Genomic DNA, 7,802 nt, shown 5'->3' on the forward strand with positions numbered 1-7,802 from the left:
CTCATACAACAATTTATATCACATCATGTCTTGACCATATCACATCACAACAAGCCCTGCAAAAACAAGTTAGACGTCCTCTACTTTGTTGTTGCAAGTTTTACGTGGCTGCTACGGGCTTCTAGCAAGAACCATTCTTACCTATGCATCAAAACCACAATGATTTTTCATTAAGTGTGCTATTTTAACCTTCAACAAGGACCGGCTGTAGTCAAACTCGATTCAACTAAAGTTGGAGAAATAGACACCCACCAGACACCTATGTGCAAAGCACGTCACTAGAACTAGTCTCGTGAACGCTGTCATGTAAGGTCGGTCCGGGCCGCTTCATCCAACAATACCACCGAATCAAAGTAAGACGTTGGTGGTAAGGAGTATGACAATTATCGCCCACAAGTCATTGTGTTCTACTCGTGCATATAACATCTACGCATAGACCTGGCTCTGATACCACTGTTGGGGAACGTAGTAATTCAAAAAAATTCCTACGATCACGCAAGATCTATCTAGGAGATGCATAGCAATGAGACGGGAGAGTGTGTCCACATACCCTCGTAGACCGAAAGCAGAAGCGTTAGTTAACGTGGTTGATGTAGTCGAACATCTTCACAATCCAACCGATCCAAGTATCAAACGTACGGCACCTCCATGTTTAGCACACGTTCAGCATGATGACGTCCCTCGAGTTCTTGATCCAGTAGAGGGTCAAGGGAGAGTTCCGTCAGCACGACAGTGTGGTCACGGTGTTGATGATGTTGCCGGCGCAGGGCTTCGCTTAAGCACTACGACGATATGACCGAGGTGTTAAACTATGAAGGGGGGCACTGCACACGGCTAAGAGAATAACTGATATGCTTTGGGGTGCTCCCTTTCCCCCGTATATAAAGGAGGAGAGGGGAAGGCCGGCCAGCCCTGTAGGGCGCGCCAAGAGGGAGGAGTCCTACTAGGACTCCAAGTCCTAGTAGGATTCCACTTGGTGGAAGGGGGAAGGAAGGAAGGGAGAGGGGGAGGGAAAGGGAAAGGGGGGCCGCGCCCCCTCCCCTAGTCCTATTCGGACTCCCCATGGGGGGGGGGGCGCTTCCCCTATGTGGGCTGTCCTCCCTCTCCCCTATGGCCCATGATGTCCCATTGCTTCCCCTGGGGGTTCCGCTAACCCCTCCAGCACTCCGCTTTTACCCGGTACCATTCGGAACTCTTACGGTGTCCGAATATCATAGTCCAATGTATCAATCTTTATGTCTCGACCATTTCAAGACTCTTCTTCAGCTCCATGATCTCATTTGGGACTCCAAACAAACTTCGGTCATCAAAAACACATAACCCATAATACAAATCATCATCGAACATTAAGCGTGCGGACCCTACGGGTTCGAGAATTATGTAGACATGATCGAGACACATCTCCGATCAATAACCAATAGCGGAACCTGGATGCTCATATTAGCTCCTACATATTTTACGAATATCTTTATCGGTCAAACCGCATAACAACATACGTTGTTCCCTTTGTCATCGGTATGTTACTTGCCCGAGATTCGATCGTCGGTATCATCATACCTAATTCAATCTCGTTACCGGCAAGTCTCTTTACTCGTTCCGTAATGCTTCATCCTGCAACTAACTCATTAGTCACATTGCTTGCAAGGCTTATAGTGATGAGCATTACCGAGAGGGCCCACAGATACCTCTTTGATACACAGAGTGACAAATCCTAATCTTGATCTATGCCAACCCAACAAACACCTTCGGAGACACCTGTAGAGCACCTTTATAATCACTCATTTACGTTGTGATGTTTGGTAGCACACAAAGTGTTCCTCCGGTATTCGGGAGTTGCATAATCTCATAGTCTGAGGAACTTGTATAAGTCATGGAGAAAGCAGTAGCAATGAAACTAACACGATCATAACGTTAAGCTAGTGCATGGGTCATGTCCATCACATCATTCTCCTAATGATGTGATCCCGTTAATCAAATGACAACACATGTCAATGGTTAGGAAATGTAACCATCTTTGATAACCGAGCTAGTCAAGTAGAGGCATACTAGGGACTATATGTTTTGTCTATGTATTCACACATGTACTAAGTTTCCGGTTAATACAATTCTTGTAGCGACCAGACCTCAAATGGTTAAGTCTCTGTGCATCAGTGTCATCCCTGGATCAGTAATGCTGACACGCACAGTACTCGAGGAATTATAACAGAGTTTCAATCACACACTTATTACATTGAGTCGTCATGAAGAGTATGACTACACAAAAATGTCATGGCTGAAGGCCATTTAATTTAGATAACAGTGGAAGCTTCAAAGGTAAATGAGTCCATCAACTCCAACGGCATAGCTGAGTGCAAAACAATGATATATCGCACCTTATTCGTCGTCTGAGTAGTCTGCAACATAAGACCTTCCAGCCCGAAACGGGTCAGCACATGGAATATGTTGGCAGAGTTACACTGTAAAACAATGATCATGCAAGAACTACAACTGTTGGGGAACGTAGTAATTTAAAAAAATTTCCTACGCACACGCAAGATCATGGTGATGCATAGAAACGAGAGGGAAGAGTGTTGTCCACGTACCCTCGTAGACCGAAAGCGGAAGCGTTAGAACAACACGGTTGATGTAGTCGTACGTCTTCACGATCCGACCGATCCAAGTACCGAACGTATGGCACCTCCGAGTTCAGCACACGTTCAACTCGATGACGTCACTCGTACTCCGATCCAGCCGAGTGTCGAGGGAGAGTTCTGTCAGCACGACGGCGTGGTGACGATCTTGATGTTCTACCAACGCAGGGCTTCGCCTAAGCACTGCTACGATATGATCGAGGTGGAATATGGTGGAGGGGGGCACCGCACACGGCTAAGGAACGATCACGAAGATCAACTTGTGTGTCTAGAGGTGCCCCCCTGCCCCCGTATATAAAGGAGGGAGGGGGAGGTGCGGCCGGTCCCTAGGGGTGCGCCTGGAGGAGTCCTACTCCCACCGGGAGTAGGATTCCCCCCTCTTGCCTTGTTGGAGAAGGAAGGGGGAAGGGGGGAAGAGGAAAGGGGGGCGCCGCCCCCCTTCCTTGTCCTATTTGGACTAAGGGGGAGGGGGCGCGCGGCCTGCCCTGGCCGGCCCTCCTCTTCTCTCTCTGGACCCATGTAGGCCCATTAACCCCCGGGGGGGGGGGTTCCGGTAACCCCCAGTACTCTCGTAAAATCTCGATTTCACACGGAACGATTCCGATATCCAAATATAGGCTTCCAATATATCAATCTTTATGTCTCGACCATTTCGAGACTCCTCGTCATGTCCCCGATCACATCCGGGACTCCGGACTCCTTCAGTACATCAAAACTCATAAACTCATAATAAAACTGTCATCGTAACCTTAAGCGTGCGGACCCTATGGGTTCGAGAACAATGTAGACATGACCGAGACACGTCTCCGGTCAATAACCAATAGCGGAACCTGGATGCTCATATTGGCTCCTACATATTCTACGAAGAACTTTATTGGTCAAACCGCATAATAACATACGTTGTTCCCTTTGTCATCGGTATGTTACTTACCCGTGATTCGATCGTCGGTATCTCAATACCTAGTTCAATCTCGTTACCGGCAAGTCTCTTTACTCGTTATGTAATGCATCATCCCGCAACTAACTCATTAGTCACATTGCTTGCAAGGCATATAGTGATGTGCATTACCGAGAGGGCCCAGAGATACCTCTCCGACAATCGGAGTGACAAATCCTAATCTCGAAATACGCCAACTCAACATGTACCTTCGGAGACACCTGTAGAGCTCCTTTACAATCACCCAGTTACGTTGTGACGTTTGGTAGCTCACAAAGTGTTCCTCCGGTAAACGGGAGTTTGCATAATCTCATAGTTGTAGGAACATGTATAAGTCATGAAGAAAGCAATAGCAACATACTAAACAATCAAGTGCTAAGCTAACGGAATGGGTCATGTCAATCACATCCTTCTACTAATGATGTGATCACGTTAATCAAATGGCAACTCATGTCTATGGTTAGGAAACATAACCATCTTTGATTAATGAGCTAGTCTAGTAGAGGCATACTAGTGACAATATGTTTGTCTATGTATTCACACATGTATCATGTTTCCGGTTAATACAATTCTAGCATGAATAATAAACATTTATCATGATATAAGGAAATAAATAATAACTTTATTATTGCCTCTAGGGCATATTTCCTTCAGTCTCCCACTTGCACTAGAGTCAATAATCTAGTTCACATCACCATGTGATTTAGTACTAATGTTCACATCTGCATGTGATTAACACCCATAGTTCACATTGTCATGTGACCAACACCCAAAAAGGTTTACTAGAGTCAATATCTAGTTCACATTGCTATGTGATTAACACCCAAAGAGTACTAAGGTGTGATTATGTTTTGCTCGTGAGAGAAGCTTAGTCAACGGGTCTGTCACATTCAGAGCCGTATGTATTTTGCAAATATTCTATGTCTACAATGCTCTGCACGGAGCTACTCTAGCTAATTGCTCCCACTTTCAATATGTATCCAGATTGAGACTTAGAGTCATCTGGATCGGTGTAAAAGCTTGCACCGATGTAACTCTTTACGACCGGCTCTTTTATCACCTCCATAATCGAGAAATATTTCCTTAGTCCTCACTAAGGATATTCTTGACCAATGTCCAGTGATCTACTCCTAGATCACTATTGTACTCCCTTGCCAAATTCAGAGCAAGGTATACAATAGGTCTGGTACATAGCATAGCATACTTTATAGAACCTATGACTGAGGCATAGGGAATGACTTTCAATTTCTATTTTCTGCCGTGGTCGGGATTTGAGTCTTACTCAATTTCACACCTTTGCAACGCAGGCAAGAACTCTTTGTTTGACTGTTCTATTTTGAACTACTTCAAAATCTTGACAAGGTATGTACTTATTGAAAAACTTATCAAGCGTCTTGATCTATCTCAATAGATTTTGATGCTCAATATGTAAGTAGCTTTACTGAGGTCTTTCTTTTAAGGAACTCCTTTCAAATACTCCTTTATGCTTTCCAGAAAAATTCTACATCATATCTGATCAACAATATGTTACTCACATATATTTCTCAGAAAGGCGGTAGTGCTCCCACTCACTTTATTGTAAATATAGGCTTCACCGCAAGTCTGTATAAAACTATATGCTTTGATCAACTTATCAAAGCGTATATTCCAACTCTAAGATTCTTGCACCAGTCCATAGATGGATCGCTGGAGCTTGCACATTTTGTTAGCACCTTTAGGATTGACAAAACCTTCTGGTTGCATCATATACAACTCTTCTTTAAGAAAACCATTAAGGAATGCAGTTTTGACATCCATTTGCCAGATTTCTTAAAATGTGGCAATTGCTAACATGATTCGGACATACTTAAGCATCACTACAGTTGAGAAAATCTCATTGTAGTCAACACCTTGAACTTGTCAAAAACCTTTTTGCGACAAGTCGAGCTTTGTAGATAATAACACTACTATCAGCATTTGTCTTCCTCTTGAAGATCCATTTATACAATATGGCTTGCCGATCATCGGGCAACTCCACCAAAGTCCACACTTTGTTCTCATACATGGATCCCATCTTAGATTTCATGTCCTCAAGCCATTTCGCGGAATCTGGGCTCATCATCGCTTCCACATAGTTTGTAGGTTCATCATGGTCTAGTAACATGACTTCCAGAACAGGATTACCGTACCACTCTGGTGCGGACTGTACTTTGGAAGACCTACGAGGTTTTGTAGTAACTCAATATGAAGTTTCATGATCATCATCATTAGCTTCCTCACTAATTGGTGTAGGAATCACTGGAACTGATTTCTGTGATGAACTACTTTCCAATTCGGGAGAAGGTACAAATTACCTTATCAAGCTCTACTTTCCTCCCACTCACTTCTTTCGAGAGAAACTCCTTCTCTAGAAAGGATCCATTCTTAGCAACGAATGTTTTGCCTTTAGATCTTTGATAGAAGGTGTACCCCAATAGTTTCCTTTGGGTATTCTATGAAGACGCAGTTCTCCGATCGGGGTTCGAGCTTATCAGGTTGAAAACTTTTTTCATATAAGCATCGCAACTCCAAACTTTAAGAAACGATAGCTTAGGTTTACTGCTAAACCATAGTTCATACGGTGTCGTCTCAACGGATTTAGATGGTGCCTTATTAAACGTGAATGCAGCTGTCTCTAATGCATAACCCCAAAACGATAGTGTTAAATCGATAAGAGACATCATAGATTGCACCATATCTAGTAAAGTATGATTACGACGTTCGGACACACCATTACATTGTGGTGTTCCAGGTGGCGTGAGTTGCGAAACTATTTCACATTGTTTCAAATGAAGACGAAACTCATAACTCAAATATTCGTCTCCATGATCAAATCGTAGAAACTTTATTTTTCTTGTTACGATGATTTTCCACTTCACTCTCAAATTCTTTCAACTTTTCAAATGTTTCAGACTTATGTTTCATCAAGTAGATATACCCATGTCTGCTCAAATCATCTATGAAGGTCAGAAAATAACGATACACGCCGCGAGCCTTAACACTCATCGGATCGCATACATCGGTATGTATTATTTTCAATAAGTCAGTAGCTCGTTCCATTGTTCCAGGGAACGAAGTTTTAGTCATCTTGCCCAAAAGGCACGGTTCGCAAGCATCAAATGATTCATAACCAAGTGATTCCTGAAAATGCATCTTTATGGAGTTTCTTCATGCGCTTTACAATGATATGATCCAAACGACAGTGCCACAAATAAGTTGCACTATCATTATTAACTTTGCATCTTTTGGCATCAATATTATGAATATGTATATCTCTACGATCGAGATCCAACAAACTATTTTCATTGGGTGTGTGACCATTTGAAGGTTTTATTCATGTAAACAGAACAACAATTATTCTCTGACTTTAAATGAATAACCGTATTGCAATAAACATGACCAAATCATATTCATGCTCAACGCAAATGCCAAATAACATTTATTTAGGTTTAACACTAATCCTGAAAGTATAGGGAGTGTGCGATGATGATCATATTAATCTTGGAACTACTTCCAACACTCATCGTCACTTCCCCTTCAACTAGTCTCTATTTATTCTGTAACTCCTGTTTCGAGTTACTAATCTTAGCAACCGAACAAGTATCAAATACTCAGGGGCTACTATAAACACTAGTAAGGCACACATCAATAACCTGTATATCAAATATACCCTTGTTCACTTTGCCATCCTTCTTATCCACCAAATATTCAGGGCATTTCCGCTTCCAATGACCATTTCCTTTGCAGTGTAAGCACTCAGTTTCAGGCTTTGGTCCAGCTTTGGTCTTCTTCACGGGAGTGACAACTTGTTGGCCATTCTACTTGAAGTTTCCCTTTCTTTCCCTTTTCCCTTTCCATGAAACTAGTGGTCTTGTCAATCATCAACACTTGATGCTCTTTCTTGATTTCTACCTTCGTTGATTTCAACATCACCAAGAGCTCGGGAATTGTTTTCGTCATCCCCTGCATACTATAGTTCATCACGAAGTTCTAGTAACTTAGTGATGTTGACTAGAGAATTCTGTCAATCACTATCTTATCTGGAAGATTAACTCCCACTTGATTCAAGCGATTGAAGTACCCAGACAATCTGAGCACATGCTCACTAGTTGAGCGATTCTCCTCCATCTTTTAGCTATAGAACTTGTTGGAGACTTCATATCTCTTAACTCGGGTATTTGCTGGAAATATTAACTTCAACTCCTGGAACATCTCAT

The sequence above is a fragment of the Triticum aestivum genome, chromosome 2B (genome assembly GCF_018294505.1).
Source record: "Triticum aestivum cultivar Chinese Spring chromosome 2B, IWGSC CS RefSeq v2.1, whole genome shotgun sequence".
Classification (NCBI taxonomy): Eukaryota; Viridiplantae; Streptophyta; class Magnoliopsida; order Poales; family Poaceae; genus Triticum; species Triticum aestivum.